We start from the raw sequence: 18,336 nt of genomic DNA on the forward strand, positions 1-18,336 counted from the left end.
AATGGATTTACTAAAAGTGATATCCAAGTTAGCAGATAAAGGTCAGAACAAAAACTCAGAATCTGAGAAAGAATCAGAAGACAGACACAGGTGTTGAGAAGGAAAAAGAAAGATGGAACAACTAACTTTGAGCTTATTACTTGTTGGGAGAAAAATAAAATGAAAGAAAAAATATCTACTAGAAGTGAGAGAGTGAGGCTTAAATATCTACGAGCACCATGTCCTTTCTGTGAGCTCTCTGATGTCCTCTCACTAAATTTCATTTCTGTTGAAACTGGACAGAGGTGATCTCTTTTTGCAACTAAGAAGCCTGTCTAACATACCACTTCTGGTCCTGATAGATGGAATGGAAGTGGAATTCTAAGCCAGAAAAATTATCAGAAATTGAGCATAGGGACTTCCCTGGTGGTCCACTGGCTAAGACTCCCTGCTCCCAACACAGGGTGCACAGGTTTGACCCCTGGTTAGGGAACTAGATTCCACATCTGCAACTAAGAGTTCACAAGCCACAGCTAAAGAGCTCATGAGTCACAACTAAGGTCTGGTGCAACCTAATTAATTAAATAATTTTTAAAAAATCAAGCATAACAGCAAGCATCAAGTATGTAAACTGGACATGAACGTGATGTGGAACCAATTAAAACAGAAAAGCAAAAATCCCCCAAGCAGTTTTCTTCCTTATTGTCCCTGAGGCTTTGTAAAGGTCATGCAGACTTTTCAACAGTTTTTTTTTTTTTTTGACAGCAGACAAAACTCTCCTGAATCTGAAACTCCTCATTTGGGAAAGACATACTTTTTTGATTTGCTTGGCTAGTTCTCGAAGTCAACTCTCTGCAGTGTCTCATAAAGCCCAGGCAACTTTAAAATGATAACAGATTCCTTTTTGAGTGCAAAACTTGGCCAAGTTTTGAGAAGTAATTTATTCACAACCTGATGTGTTCCATCAAGTAGAAGCCCAGGGGTCTCTTTCATATCTAGCATGTCAGGAACAAATGGGCTTTGGTGGATTCCAGAAAACAAAGACATTTGGGGAACAATTTGGGGGAAACATTCAGAACTTTCTAACACCACAGGGCCTAGTTTGCTCCTATATTGAATTTCATAGATCCTAATTTTGGAGTTTTACAACACCTGCTGGTAAAGCCATAACTTTCTCTTACTGACTTGATAAGTAGGTAAGAGATAATGCTGTATTGAGAGTTGGGTAATCAGGAAACAGGAAGAAAATAAAAAGATGCATTGCTGTTTCTCTCAGAGAAGAGCCCACCCAGCACAGCATGAAAAGTCTATATTTTCACACCAACTAATTAAACCTACCTGAGCCTTATTTCATTAGACAGATTTCGTCTAAGCTAAACATATGCAGAGAATCTTACAGTCAACTCAATTAAAAAAATACAGGATATGACATTTATGAGGTTGCCAGTTTAGTAGACAGACCTCTCTTTATCCAGCAAAGATGTGTGTTTCCTATCCAATTTGACCTCTGGTTAGATTAAAGGCTTAGCTGCAAGGGTAAATGTAAAAATAATTGCACTGCAGGCAGTGGGTTGAACTCAGTGGATAATTGGAGGATGAACTCTTTAATGAGCTTCCCAGGTGGCTCACTGGTAAAGAATCCACCTGCAATGCAGGAGACTCAGGTTCAATCCCTGGCTTGGGAAGATCCCCTGGAGAAGGAAATGGCAAACCACTTCAGTATTCTTGCCTGAAAAATCCCATGGACAGAGGAGCTTATAGGGCTACAGTTAATATGGTCAAAGAGAGTCAGACATAATTTAGAAATAAACAATAACAAGTAAGAGCTATTGTTATATACTAGCATTCCTGGTACTGGGTTTTTGGATTTCTTTGTTTTTTGTCTATTATAGCTATACATTAGGTAGAATTTTTGGTAGCAAGTAAAAGAAATCACCTCTGGCTGAAATAGGCAGAAAGAATAATTTACGAAAAGGATATTAAGAAGCTCATGGAGGACTTCCCTGGAGGTCCAGTGATAAAGAATCCACCTTCCAATGCAGGGGACGTGGATTCAATCCCCGGCCAGATCTCACATGCTGAGGGGCAACGAAGCCTACATGCCCCAGCTGGAGAAGCCTGTGCACTGCAGTGAAGACCCAGTGTAAACAAAATTTCTTTTTAATTTTAATTTAAAAATGTTAAAAAGGAGCTCATGGGATCACTAAGAGACATGAAGAGCCAGGCCAGGAATCCTGCAGTCCCGCAGTAGAGCTGTTTCCCAGCTCCAAGTTGGCAGCTCCCCCCAAGCCATGGGCACCACAGATCACACTGCCGCCACTGCTGCCACAGAATTTTTTTCTTTTACTTTTTATTTTGTATCAGAATATAGCTGATTAACAATGTTGTGATAGTTTCAGGTGAACATCAAAGGGACTCAGCCATACATATACATGTATCAATTCTTTCTCCCTGCAAATTCATCCAGGCTGCCACAAAACACAGAGCAGAATTCCATGTGCTATACAGTAGGACCTTGATGGCCATCCATTTTAAATGTAGCAATGTGTACATGCCCATCCCAAACTCCCTAACTATCTCTTTTCCCCATCCTTCCCCCCAGGGCAACCATAAGATCGTTCTCTAAATGAATCTGTGAGTCTATTTCTGTTCTATAAGTAAATTTGTTTGTATCGTTTCTTTTTAGATTCCATATATAAGGGATGTCATATGATATTTCTCCTCTGTCTGACTTACTTCACTCAGTGTAACACTTTCTAGGTCCATCCATGTTGCTGCAAATGACATCATTTCATTCTTTTTAATGATTGAGTAATATTCCATTGTATATATGAACCACATCTTCTTTATCCATTCCTCTGTTGATGGACATTTAGGCTGCCTCCATGTTGCAGCTATTGTGAACAGTGCTGCAGTGAACACTGGGGTGCATGTATCTTTCCAGACCATGTTTTTCTCCAGATATATGCCCAGGAGTCATATGGTAGCTCTGTTTATAATTTTTTTAAGAACCTCCATACTGTTCTCCATAGCACTATGAATCTTAACCTTTCTGGATCCAGCACGGTAGGCGCCCCTCAGCTAGGAAAACGATCATGCCTCAGCTGCCTTCACCACCAACTCTCTACAGTCCCTGCTTCTGGGTGTCCACAGCTCCTGGCTCAAACCCAAGGGCGGCATTCAAGGTTGGCAAAGCCTAGGTCATATGATCACAGCCTCACTACAAGGGTGACTGTGAACACCAAGTACCTGGCAATGTTAGTTCCCATAATGGCAGGTGGGCTCTGACTACCATGAAGATTCATACAGCAGAGAACTCATCACACCGCAGGCATCAGCATGGAACTCGAGTGATGAGCAACCAAAATGAATGGCAGGCATTGATTATAGGCATCTAATAAAGCTATAATAGAGGGTTATGGACTGAATGTTTGTGTCCCCCCAAATTCATAATTGAAGCCCAGCCCCAGTGTGATGGTATTTGGAGGTAGGGTCTCTGAGAAATGATTAGGTCCTGAGGGTGGAACCATTTTGGTATAATCAGTGTCCTTGTATATGGAGACACAAGATCATCTTTTTTTCTCTTTCTGTCATTTGGGGACACAGCAAGAAGGCATTGTCTATAAACCAGGAAGAGAGTCCTCAACAGACACCAAATCTGCTGACACCTTGATCTTGGGCTTCTCAGCCTCTAGAATGGTTAGAAGTAAATATCTGGCATTTTAAGCCACCCAGTCTGTGTTGTTTCATTAGAGAAACCAGAGCAGACTAACCCAAGTTGGGATGGAGCTAGACCCCACTGGGGCTTCCCCAGTGGCTCAGTGGTAAAAAATCCGCTCGCATTGCAGGAGATACAGGAGACAGGGGTTCCATCCCAGGGTAGGGAAGATCCCCTGGAGGAGGAAATGCCAACCCACTACAGTTTTCTTGCCTGGAAAATCCCATGGACAGAGGAGTCTGGTAGGCTACAGTCCATAGAGTGGCAAAGAGCTGGATACAACTGAGCACACACACACACACAAACACACACACACACACACACACACACACACACACAACAGATCCCAGTGTGCCATGACAATGCTGACCTTTCCCTCTGACTTGCTTTGCCTCACTCCCCTGGTTTCACGGCTATCCCTCTGCCTGACTGACTACTGGGGCTTCTCAATACCCATGTCTTCTGTTCTCACTTGCCACCTCCCTCGTTCCTGACCTACAGCCCCCTCTGACCTCTGGAATCTGGCTTTGACTTGCTTTGCTATTTGCTCAGGGCTTTTTTCATCCTCACATTCTGGCCTCTCGTGCTGTCTGATGGTCTTGCCATTGCAAATGATTCTGACACCACTTCTGAATCATGACTGGGCAGTCCTTTGTGATAAAGTATTCTACTATATCTTAAGATCATAGCTCTGTAAAGTCACATTATAATAAAGCCCTATAGGTAACTGAATCCCCATGGAGGAGGCTGTAATATATATGATTCATGCCAAACCCTGTGTCTTCATGGATCATGTTAAGCTAGCCGTACTGTATCATTTACGAGATATTTTTGCTGACTTGCTATAATAGGCTCCCCAACCAGTCATCCCCCTGGAGCTTATCTGAATTTTCAATAACTAAGTTAAAATATTACTTTAAAATACTTCTCTCTCGAGTGCTCTTTTATAATAATTGCCATAAATCTGACAGGAAGTTTAGGGGAAGAGAAAGTGGCCACATCAGCAGTTTTGCAATAAAGCCCTGGTCTCCGTCTTGTGGCTGCTTGTTTGCAGGATCTGTAGGCATAGCCTCAGCTGCCCTGTGGCTAAATTCTTCAACTCTGAGGTCCTCAAAGAATCCCAGGGACACATCTCAGAATGCTGCTGAAATAAATCACTCAAGAATGTTTGAAAATGGGTTTCACTGGTGGCTCAGTGGTAAAGAATCCACCTGCCAATGCAGGAGACACAGGTTCAATCCCTGGTCTGGGAAGATCCCACTTGCCACAGAACAGCTAAGCCCATGTGCCACAACTATTGAGTCTGTGCTCTAGAGCCAGGCAGCTGCAGTTAAGGAGCTCTCGTGCTGCAACTGCTGAAGCCCTTGCACCCTAGAACCCGTTCCCCATAAGAGAAGCCTGAGCATTGCAACTAGAGAAAAGCCCAAGCAGCAACAGACCCAGCAACCCGAAGATAAATAAATAAATAAAAATTTTCTAAAAGACTGTGTTAAAAGCATTTTTGCAAAATAAGATGCTAGAAGTAATCTGGAAATCATGATATCATTCAGAAGGCCAAGAGACAAAGGAGCAACAATCATACTTGGACAAGTCACTTTCTCCTTTCCATCAAGGATTAAATGTGGTATCTGATAGACAATACAGTAGCATTCCATTCCAAAGAGTCCCAGAGGTGAGCAAAGAATTGTTTTTTTATGGTTTCTTTTTTAATTTAATTTTTAAAAAATTTTTGAAGAAAGTTTTTTTGATGTTTTTTGGCTGCATCGGGTCTTAGTTGCAGCATGCTGAGCTTCTATCTTCATTGCAGTTTGTAGGATCTTTAGTTGCAGTGTGCAAACTCTTAGTTGTGGCATGTGGGATCTAGTTTCCTGACCAGGGATTGAACCTGAGTCCCCTGCATTGAGAGTGTAGAATCTTAGCCACTGGACCACCAGGGAAATCCCTGAGCAAGGAGGTAGATTCCTGGGAAGGAAAAACATGGAATGAGCCCAACACAGGGACGATATTAAGCCTCCAGTTTCAAAGCAGTTGATAAACCATCTCTAGGGGAATTTTATGTGGTTTTCTTCACCTTGTGGCACAAAACTGTTCACTGTGAACTTGGATTTGTGAGCCTGTCAATTCATGTGTCAAGCTTTGTATGTTTCTGTCTGATGCTCTTGGTATGGGTCTCTGCTTTCACAAGTGCTTTGAAGTCTGCAAAACACTCTCACATCCATTTCTTCCTCTGAACCTCAGGGCAGTTCAGCTGATAAACCAAGGAGATAAAATCACAGAGCCTCCAAGCACAGGCATAGGGTCCCCCACTCTCCCTGAATGTCTCAGGGAGTCAGGAATGGTGGATCTGGGTCCCTGAATTCCCACTCCATTGCTGTTTCTCCCATGCCAGTGTCATTTCACATTAAGCAGGTTCTCTCTTCCAAGACATACAAAAGAGAAACTTTCTTCCCTTGCTTTTCAGGGAGACATGGGCTATTTTTACCCACCCAGCAGCTCTTCTTTTCTTTGGGGAGCTACCCCTTCTCTATTTTTGCTGGTACTAATGTCACTGTCATCGAGAGATGGGCTCAGAGTCTCCCAACCTGGGCCAGAACCTCTCTTGCCACACAGCATATCTTGATTTGGTGACACACATATCGAAACTAAGAGATTACAGGTTTTCCTCTATTCACTCAAAAGGGAGAGTTGACTTGTTTCTGCTCCTGAGATCTGCAAACATCTGGTGCTGTCCTTCTTAAGGCCAAGAACTCATATTTTTCTTAAGTCCATATTTTGCTGGACTACACTGAACTAACCAATTCACTTCTATGAACACCCTTAGTCAGCTTCCCCAGGGGAGGAAAAAGTCTTGATTTTAAGTCCTAGAGAAGCAAACAAACTTTAGCTTTTGGGAAACCTGTCAAAAGTCATTTTTCTTGCAGACAGATTTGTCTACGAAGATTTGTCTATGTATGCAAACTTGGCCTGGCATCAACAACCAAGTTTATGCAGGTCCTACAGCATCAGCACAGAAGGCCTCACAAAATCTTTCAGGAGATGGTAACCCCTTTCAGACAGTCACTCGTGGAGGAGCAGATAGTCACTAACCATCTTTATCATCTTGACCAGACAGATCTAAATAGGTTTTTGAGCCTAGATTGACTAGCATCCTAGGAGATCTTCAATAACCATCTGCCGAACATTTTCAAAAATACATCATGCTCTCCGAATTCCATTTGGCCCAATGAATTGGCATAGAGCCAGTTTCTCTTCCTTTGCTCTTGGAAATCGTCCCCATTTTTCCCAGTACTAGTCTGATGCAAAAATGAGAACCTAGTTTGGTCATTTGTAGAGATGTGGGTGGACCTAGAGTCTGTCATACTGAGTAAAGTAAGTCAGAAAGAAAAAATATCATATAATATTGCTTCTGTATGGGATCTAAAGAAATGGTATGAATGAACCTATGTGCAGGGCAAGAATAGAGACACAGATGTAGAGATGGGCATGTGGATACAGAGGTGGGCAGAAGAGGAGGGTGGGACAAACTTGAAGATTAATATTGACATATACACACTGTGCTATGTGATGTCCTTAGTCACTCAGTCATGTCTGACTCTTTGCAACCCCATGGACTATGGCCTGCCAGGCTCCTCTGTCCATGGGGATTCTCCAGCAAAGAATACTAGAGTGGGTTGCCATGCCCTCCTCCAGGGGATCTTCCCAACTCAGGGATCGAACCTAGGACTCCCGCATTGCAGGCAGATTCTTTACAGTCTGAGCCACCAGGGAAACCCAAGAATACTGGAGTGAGTAGCCTATCCCTTCTCCAGGGTATCTTCCTGACCCAGGAGTCAAACAGGTCTCCTGCATTGCAGACTGGTTCTTTACCAGCTGAGCTACCAGGGAAGCCCAAATATACACACTACCATAGGCACACTAGATAGCTAGTGGGAAGCTGCTGTATAACACCGGGAGCTCAGCTCAGTGATCTGTGTTGACCTAGAGGAGTGGGATGAAGGGGGAGAGACGCTTAAAAGGGAGGGGATGTATGTATACATACCACTGATGCGCTTTGTTGTACAGCAGAAACAGCATTGGAAAGCAATTATGCTCCAATAAAGAAAATTAGAACCCAAGAACACATACGTTTGCTTTTCTTCAAACTCAGCCCTTCACTGGGGCCATTACCTCTTCCTGGCCCTCCCTTACATCACAGTTTACTTCTAGCAAAGAAAACAATATTCATTATTTATTCTGCTGCACATATTTATATTAAAGCTCCCTATTCTAGGACATTAGCAGGCTCCCTTTCAACTCTGAGTCAGCAAATGAAGGAAACGTCCTGAGGGATAAACAGTCAATACTCCCTTTTCATTTCCTCCACCAGCGCCCATAACCATGGCCATGTCCCTTATCTTCTCTGGACATTAGCTGTGCACTTCTTTTTTCACTTTTTTCTTTTAAAAAAAAAGGGTTCCTAAAAGTAGCTGTGCTCTTCTAAGTTGAAGAGATTGGAGGGGATGAAATCTAGGACCCCTTCAACCACTAACATTCTGCACTGCATGTCTACATTCTCCAGAGAGCTGCCATTCTCCTGTGTGATGGTCAGGCCTAGCTAGTCTGTGGAAATGGAAATCAGGTAAACCAAAGCCAACAAGAGACTTCCCTGGTGGTACAATGGTTAAGACTGTGCCTCCAATGCAGGGGTGTGGGTTTGATCCCTGGTCAAGGAACTATGATCCCATATGCCACATAGTGCAGTCAAAAAACAAACAAAACATCCCTAGCTTGAACTATAAATTATATGCAATCATTTTGCACAACAGCAAAGAAACCAATTTTTTTTTTTTTTACATGAATGGTGCTGAGAAATATTGACATGTGTCCACTGAAAACCAATGCACAACCTAAAAGCTGAGAACGATGCTTTATTCAGCAGACTGGCTAAGGACTTTTCCCTGAAAACAGACTTTTAGCTCTGAGGGTCTGTTCTGAAGATGAGGGAGTAGCCAGGATATATAGGAGTTTTTGCAACAAAAACTAAGTAGTTGGAATTTCAAAAGATTACTGTTAATTAAAGAAAAAAGACATCTTACGTTAATGAATTTAACACTTTTCTTTGTACAGGAAGATTCAAGAGTCTTCACTGAAATCATTCCTTTGATGTGTGCCTGGACTATGTAGGGCCATTATCCTGCTTTTCTCCACCTGAATTCCCTCCTGGTGCACAGTGGAGGAGGGCGGGAAGAGGGGGCGGCTGCAGTGGCTGATGGTTTGCTGGACATAACATTCTTTGTTTACTGATATGGCGAGTGACACTTTCATCCACACATGATTTGTGTATCTCTGGTAGTTTTATTCATTAGGACAAGGACAAATATTAAAGATAGTATTCCATTGCCATGAGCGAAAGTTGGGAGGGGACAGGAGCAGCATATGGAGGGGCAGGGTAGAATAGGAACTACCTGCATCTCACCAAATTATCTCTAAATATGTATATAAGTGATCTGAAGAGAGCAGGTAACTTTGATACTTTCATCCTTAATTTGAAATGTTAAAAAATTAATTATTTTGATACATCATAATTACAACTAGTCTATGTCAGGTAGCATAGTGGGATGCATAGTGACCCTCAAAAAGATATGTCGAGGGACTTCTCCGGTAGTCCAGTGGCTAAGGCTCTGTGCTCCCAAGGTACCCAGGTTCGATCCCTGGTCAGGGATCCCCACAAGTCCCAACTAAGAGTTCACATACCACAACAAAGATTGAAGATCTCGAGTGTGGTGACTAAGACCCAGCACAGATAAATACATAAATATTTATTTTTTCAAAAAGAGAGATGATCACATCCCAATCGTTCAGTTCAGTCACGCAGTCATGTCCGACTCTTTGTGACACCATGGACTGCAGCATACCAGGCTTCCCTGTCCATCACCAACTCCTGAAGTTTACCCAAACTCATGTTCATTGAGTTGGTGATGCCATCCAACCATCTCATCCTCTGTCGTTCCCTTCTCCTCCTGCCTTCAATCTTTCCCAACATCATTGTCTTTTCAAATGAGTCAGCTTTTCACATCAGGTGGCCGAAGTACTGGAGTTTTAGCTTCAACATCAGTCCTTCCAAAGAACACTCAGGACTGACCTCCTTTAGGATGGACTGGTTGGATCTCCTTGTAGTCCAAGGGACTCTCAAAAGTCTTCTCCAACACCACAATTCAAAAGTATCAATTCTTCAGTGCTCAGCTTTCTTCACAGTCCAACTCTCGCATCCATACATGACCACTGGAAAAACCAGAGCCTTGACTAGTGGACCTTTGTTGGCAAAGTAATGTATCTGCTTTTGAAGATACTATCTAGGTTGGTCATAACTTTCCTTCCAAGGAGTAAGCATCTTTTAATTTCATGGCTGTAGTCACCATCTACAGTGATTTTGGAGCCCCCCAAAATAAAGTCTGACACTGTTTCCCCATCTATTTGCTATGAAGCGATGGGACCAGATGCCATGATCTTAGTTTTCTGAATGTTGAGCTTTAAGCCAACTTTTTCACTCTCCTCTGTCATTTTCATCAAGAGACTCTTTAGCTCTTCTTCACTTTCTGCCATAAGGGTGGTGTCATCTGCATATCTGAGGTTATTGATATTTCTCCCAGCAATCTTGATTCCATCTTATGCTTCATCCAGCCCGGCATTTCTCATGATGTACTCTGCATATAAGTTAAATAAACAAGATGACAATATACAACCTTGATGTACTCCTTTTCTTATTTGTAACAAGTCTGTTGTTCCATGTCCAGTTCTAACTGTTGTTTCCTGACCTACATACAGATTTCTCAAGAGGCAGGTCAGGTGGTCTGGTATTCCCATCTCTTTCAGAATTTTCCACAGTTTGTTTTGATTAGAGCCTGTGAATGTTACCTTATATGATGAAAGAGTAAAAGTTACTTTATATGGCAAATGATATGATTAAGAATACTGAAAATGAAAAATAAAAGGATATTGAAATGGGTAAGTATACATCCTAAGGCAATAGAAGGAAAATAATAAAGATAAGACAAGAAAATTATTTAAGAAGCAAAAAGAATATAAGAAAAGCTGGTTCTTTGAAAATATGAAATAGAAAAAATTATAAGACTGAGAGAAAAAAAAAAAAGAGACCATAAAATAAGCAACCAGAAATGAAAGTGTGGAAGTCTAGGTAGAATAGCGATCTTTCTACAGTATGAAACAATAATAATATGAAATGTTATGCCAGTAAATTTGAACTCAGAAAAGATTTATAATTTCTTAGAAATTTTTATAAATTCCTAAAATCCATAGAAAAAAGTATATGAGGATAGATCACTCAGTGTGAAAAAGAATTTTATAATTAGATACTACAAATTTTAATGAAAATATTAATTAAGTGGAAAATTAGAAAACAAAATCTTACCCTGTAAGTTAAAGAATTACACAAAAATGTTTTTAAAAACTAGAAAATATTTTCAACAAATATGACAGGCAAGTGTTAATATAATAAATGTTCAAAAAATGCTTTCTAACACATACAGAGGTAAGCATCCAAGTGGAAAATAGAAAAGACACAGGTATGCATAATTTACAGAAGCAGAAATCAGATGGGCTTTGATTTTTTTTTTTAATCCACCCTTTTTTCAACAAACAAATAAACCAAGCCAAATCAAACAAAAGCAAAAAATCTGAGAAAAGTTTTGGTCTCAGTCTAACTATAAACTGACAGATAATTTAAGAAATGTATGAACATTGGCATAAAGGTGCACTCTGGTGTAATAATGGAGAAGTAAATGGCAACCTGCTCCAGTATTCTTGGCTAGAGAATCCCAAGGATGGAGGAGCCTGGTGGGCTACCGTTTATGGGGTCGCACAGAGTCAGACACGACTGAAGCAACTTAGCAGCAGCAGCAGCAGCTGGTGTGATACTGGTCAGAGCTTAACTTGACATATTGCTGGATAGCACTTTGAAAATACATAGAAAACACTTTAAAAATATGTACATTCCTTAGATTCAACAATTCTAGTTCTTTAATTTACTCTAGGAAAAATTCATGGATTTGCAGAAAACTTATTTCTAGGGACATTCATGTTTTTACCAGAGAAAGTTGGTAACAAACTAAATATCTAGATATGGGAAAGACAAAACTTGGCGACTTTTAAAGGCAGTGCTGTAATGGTGCAAAGGTAGACCAGTAGACCAACAGAACAGAAAATAGAGTCCAGAAATAGACTTGCACAGACACAACCAAAAGAAGCATCAGTAAATTCACTGGGGGAAAAAATGATCTGGTCAATGAATGGTGTTAGAACAATTGAATATTTGTATGGGAGAATGAACTTCAAACTCTAGCTCACATCATAGACAAAATTAGTTTCTAGGGGATCATAGCTCTAAAGGTCCAGGTAAAATTATCAAGCTTCCAGAAGAAGACATAAACAAATAGCCTCCTGAGTTAATAGTAGGTAAAACTTCCTTAAGTAGGATACCAAAGCTTTAACCACAAAAGAAAAAGAAGTGATAAATTGGACTTTATTGTAGTTAAAATCTTCTATTCATCAAAAGACATCACTTTGTGAAATTAGCATTTCATAAAAGAGTCTATCCAACAGCTGGTAAGCATATATGAAAGATGTTCAACGTCGTTACTCATCAGGTACATACACATTTAAACCACAGTTATATCAACATATATCCACCAAAATGGTTAAATTAAAAAGATCGAGAATGCCCATTGTTAGTGAAAGAAATTGACTCTCATACACCCCTGGTGGGAGTATCAATTGCTTCAACCTTGGCTAATAAAACTAAACATCCATTTATCCCATGATTCATGCCTCGGTACTCAAGAGACATGAAAACATATTGGCACAAAGAGACTTACAGAAGAATGTTCACAGCCACCTTAATCATAATAGCTACCCAATGGAAGTAACCCAAGGGTCTGTCAACAGAAGAATGGATAAATTATGGTGTATTTATATAGCAAAATACTATGTGGCAACAAAAAAAGGAATGAACCATTGATAAGTGGATGAATCTTTTAATAAAATTATGTTGAATGAAATGCAGATCCAAAAGAGAACTTGTTAGGCCACACTGCAAGGCATGTGGGATCTTAATTTCTCAACCAGGGACTGAATCCATGGGCCCTTCAGTGGAAGCACAGAGTCTTAACCACTGGACCATCAGGGAAGTCCCCAAAAGAGTACTTTTTAAAAAATTATTCCACTTATGCAAAGTTAAAGAAAAGGCTGAAATGATCTACAGTGCTAAAAGTCAGAATAGAAAGAAGTACCTGAAAGGAAATATTGAAAAGGAAGGGATCTAAGGAAACCTGTATGCTGACGGAACATTCTGAATACTGATTGTTACTGTTGTTATTCAGCCGCCCAATCGTGTCCAGCTCTTTGTGACCCCACGGACTGCAGCACTCCAGGCCTCCCCGTCCTTCACTATCTCCTGAAGTTTGCCCAAATTCATGTCCATCCAGCCATCTCATCCTCTGACGCCCTCTTCTCCTTCTGCCCTCAGTCTCTCCCAGCATCAGGGACTTGTCCAATGAGTCAGCGGTTCACATCAGATGACCAAAATACTGGAGCTTCAGCATCAGTCCTTCCAATGAGTATTCAGGGTTGATTTCCCTTCAGACTGACTAGTTTGATCTCCTTGCTGTCCAAGGGACTCTCAGGAGTCTTCTCCAGCACCACAGTTCGAAGGCATCAATTCTTTGTTGTTCTGACTTCTTTACGGTCCAGCTCTCACAACCAAACGTCACCACTGAGAAGGCCATAGCCTTGACTATATGGACCGTTGTCGGCAAAGTAATGTCTCTGCTTTTTCGACACACTGTCTAGGTTAGTCCCAGCTTTCCTGCCAAGAGACAGTCGTCTTCTAATTTCATGGCTGTAGTCACCATCCACAGAGATTTTAGAGCCCAAGAAGAGGAAATCTGTCACTACTTCTACCTTTTCCCCCTCTATTTGCCATGCTGTAATGGGGCTGGATACCACGACCTTAGTTTTTTTAATATTTAGTTTTAAGCTGGCTCTTTCACTCTCCTCCTTCACCCTCATCAAGAGGCTCTTTAGTTCCTCTTCGCTTTCTGCCATTAGAGTGATATCATCTGTGTATCTGAGGTTGTTGATGTTTCTCCTGCCTATTTTGATTCCAACTTGTAACTCATCCAGCCTGGCATTTCTCATGATGTGTCCAGTGTATATGTTAAACAAACAGTGTGACAGCAGACAGCCCTGTCATACTCCTTTCTCATTCTTGAACCAATCAGCTGTTCCACACAGGGTTCCAACTGTTGCTTCTTGACCCACATACAGGTTTCTCAGGAGACAGGTAAGCTGGTCTGGTATTCCCATCTCTTTAAGAGCTTTCCACAGTCTGTTATGATCCACACAGTCAAAGGCTTTAGTATAGTTGATGAAACAGAGGTAGGTGTTTTTCTAGAATTCCCTTGCTTTCTCTATGATCCAGCGAATGTTGGTAATTTGATCTCCTGTTCCTCTTCTTTTTCTAAACCCAGCTTGGACATCTGTAAGTTCTTGATATGCATGATTCTGAAGCCTAGCATGCAAGATTTTAAGCAGGACCTTACTAGCATGGGAGATGAGTGCAATTGTCCGATGGTTAGCACACTCTTTAGTACTACCCTTCTTAGGAACTGGGATGAGGATTGATCTATTCCAGTCCTGTGGCCACTGTGGGGTCTTCCAGATTTGCTGACATATTGAATGCAACACCTTGATGGCATCATCTTTTAGGGTTTTGAATAGTTCTACTGGAATTCCATCGCATCCACTGGCTTTATGAACAGCAGTGCTTCCTAAGGCCCACTTGACTTCGCACTCCAGAATGTCTGCCTCTGGATGACTAACCACACCATCATAGTTATCAGGTTCATTAAGATCTTTTTTGCACAGCTCTTCCGTGTATTCTTTCCACCTTTTCTTGATCTCTTCAGTGTCTATTAGGTCTCTGCCATTTCTGTCTTCTTTGTGCCCATCTTTGGGCAAAGTGTTCCCTTGATATTTCAATTTTCATGAAGAGATCGCTAGTCTTTACCCTCCTGTTGTTTTCTGCTGGTCTTATGCACTGTTCACTGAGGAAGTTCTTCTCGTCTGTCCACGCTGTTCTTTGGAACTCTGCATTTAGTTGGCTGCACCTTTCCCTTTCTCCCTTGCTTTTCACTTCTCTTCTTTCAGCATACAGATTAGGCTGGGACTAATAGATGACAAATATGTAAGCATTTATTGAGATGTATAAGGAGAGCCAACCAGTGCATTCTAAAAGAGATCAGTCCTGGGTGTTCATTGGAAGGACTGATGCTAAAGCTGAAACTTCAATACTTTGGCCACCTCATGCGAAGAGTTGACTCACTGGAAAAGACTCTGATGCTGGGAGGGATTGGGGGCAGGAGAAGGGGATGACAGAGGATGAGATGGCTGGATGGCATCACCGACTCGATGGACATAAGTTTGAGTGAACTCCGGGAGTTGGTGATGGATAGGGAGGCCTGGCGTGCTGCGATTCATGGGGTCACAAAGAGTAAGACACGACTCAGCGACTGAACTGAACTGAACTGACACTAAAAATACAGACAGTTTTTGGTATGTAACTTGTACCATTAAAACTTTTAAACAGATGTTGTAATAGAATCATGAATAATATGGGGAAAGGTCAACTTTATATTAAGTAAAAACAAGTTTTATTCATTGATTTATCTATTCAACAAACACTTATTGGGCATATATTAAATGCTAATCATTGACAGAGGACACAGAATAATAGTGAATAAAATAGAAAATGTCTCTGTATCAGGCAGCTTACAATCTAGTGAAAAGTTTGGTAAGAAATAACTATATGTAAAGTCAGATTTATATGTGGAATTTTTTTTAAAAGATTGAATTTATATGTATGGGAAACAGACCGGTGGTTACCGGAGACAGGGGGAACATGGAGGAGGGGAGGCAAGTTAAGTGAAGGTGGTCAAAAGGTACAAATTGTCAGTTATACAGTAAATAAACCCTGAGGATTATAATATACAGCATGGTGATTATAGTTAATAATACTGTATTGTATATTTGAAAGATGCTATGAGAGTAGATCTATTTTAGGTAGAACCTAGTTGCTTTACAATTTTGTGTTAGTTTCTGCTGTATAACACAGTGACTCAGCTATATGTGTATACATATCCCCTCTCTCCCACACCCCCCCATCCCACCCATCTAAGTCATCACAGAGCACCAAGCTGAGCTCCTTGTGCTATACAGCAGGTTCCCACTAGCAATCTGTTTTACATATGGTAGCGTACATATGTCAGTCCTAATCTCCCAATTCACCCCACTCTACCCTTACCCCCACTAAATTCTCACTACACACGCACAAAAATGCAACTGCGTATGATGTGGATGTTAACTAAAGAGTAACATTTAGCAATGTATGCTGCTGCTGCTGCTAAGTCGCTTCAGTCGTGTCCGACTCTGTGCGACCCCATGGACTGCAGCCTACCAGGCTCCTCCGTCCATGGGATTTGCCAGGCAAGAGTACCAGAATGGGGTGCCATCGCCTTCTCCGTAGCAATGTATACATGTAACCAAATCTCTATGTAACCCAAAACTAATACAATGTTATAGGTCAATTATATCTCAATTTTACAAAATGAAAGTTTGTGTAACGAATACATTGAGTTAAAATGTGTTGTTGTTATTATAGTGTTAGTCACTCAGTCGTGACCGACTCTTTGTGACCCAGTGGACTGTAGCCCCCCAGGCTCCTCTGTCCATGGGATTCTCCAGGCAAGAATACTGGAGTGGGTAGCCATTCCTTTCTCCAGGGGATCTTGCCAAGCCAGGGACTGAACCCAGGTCTCCTGCATTGCAGGCAGATTCTTTACTATCTGAGCCGCCAGGGAATCCCTAAAATATATTACGTATCAGTAAAAATAGAAAGGAAAGATCTTTAGCACTGAGTGTTAGGGTAGTTACTAGATTCTTGAAGAAAATGTCACTCTGCTCCATTCTCATGTTGTCTTGCACACACCTCATATGCAGTAAACATTTTTTGAATGAGTGAGTGAAGGCATGATTGTCACCGTATAAAATCTATACTTTTTCAGATAATAAAAATAAATCTGTTTTCTGTCAAAACCCCAAAGTTATAAAATATATTGTCTACATTGCAAAGATAATTACAAAGACATGTTTATAAATTTTTTGGTAAGTTATTATAACTATTGAATTATCTGAAATGCTCTTTGCATATCTATTTAAATCTATTTTAAAACATGAATTATTCCACAGTAAAAACAATGAGTACATAGAGAACAGTGCATTATTGTAGTGTGTGTGCACATGTGTGCATACACTCATTTTGCCAATACATGTTTAAAATAAGCATAGAATAAAAGACTGGAAAATTTTAACAGTGGTATCTGTTTGGAGGATTACAAGTAATTTTTTATTATCTTTGCTTTTATCATTTTCTACAATGACGAACACACTGCTTTCAAAATAGGAAAAAAATGTTATTGACATTACACGGAATATAGGCATCTTGGTTCTAGCTGTTTCTCAGCAGAGAGCAAGCCACACTATGCTCCCTAAGAACTTATAGCTTCTAAGTTTTGACAGCTGTGTAACACCTGGAGCAGCTATATATAACCTGAATGAACCTCTTTAAAGCAATTGGTGTGGAAGTTATTATTAATAAAAGAAAGAGGACAAAAAGGCAGCCAGGAAAAACTTAATTGGCATCATGAAATGGTTTCTGCAGAGTTATTTGCTAAGCCAGGATCTTTCGTTGAACATGAGGTCAAAGTCTTTAAATCAAAACTGGGAAATAATATGGACTGCAGTGGAGTATTTGTCTAACTGCTAAATCATATCCTTGCCTCTATTATTGACTTGTAGAATAGCCTTCAGAAAATTTATACAACTTGATTTCTCATTTATAAAATAGAATAATCTCTAATTAGAGTTCTGCTGCAGTTTCCCATGTGGCCGTCACAAACCTTAACTGTATTTCTACCTCAAAAGATCCACAATAGGGCACACACCCAGGTCCCCAATTGACCATTGTTTATTTCTTCCTTAAAGCCTTTCATGTGCCATATCATAGAACACAAAACTCTATACTAAAGAAAAAGTTATTGCATGCAAATAAGTTAGAAAGGGAATTTAGATTATTCAGAAGTGTACAATCTCTGATTTATCTGATCATTTGATACAGGACAGTTAAACGAAAAGTTACCTCTGGAGGTTACCTCTTGCTGTATGTACATCCTCATTTCTCTTAATTTCATTCCACTTTGCAAGCCCTTTCTTTCAGAGCAAGTCATGTGTTCTAGAAAAGTATTCTAGATAACACTAATGTTAGTTGTAAGCAATGTATAGACTCATGCACATATGTACATATATGGTGATGGTTAATTTTTTTTTAAGAAGGATCTTGTTTTTGGCTGCATCAGGTCTTAGTTACAGCGCAGGATCTTAGTTGCAGCATATGCGCTCTAGTTCCCTGACCAGGCTTTGAACCTAGGCCCCCTGTACTGGGAATCTTAGCCACTGGACCACCAAGTGGTCCATCACAAGTCATTTGTGATGGTTCACTTTATGTGTCAACAAGAGGCCCAGATATTTGG

This window comes from Budorcas taxicolor, chromosome 8 (assembly GCF_023091745.1).
Source record: "Budorcas taxicolor isolate Tak-1 chromosome 8, Takin1.1, whole genome shotgun sequence".
NCBI classification, from domain to species: Eukaryota; Metazoa; Chordata; class Mammalia; order Artiodactyla; family Bovidae; genus Budorcas; species Budorcas taxicolor.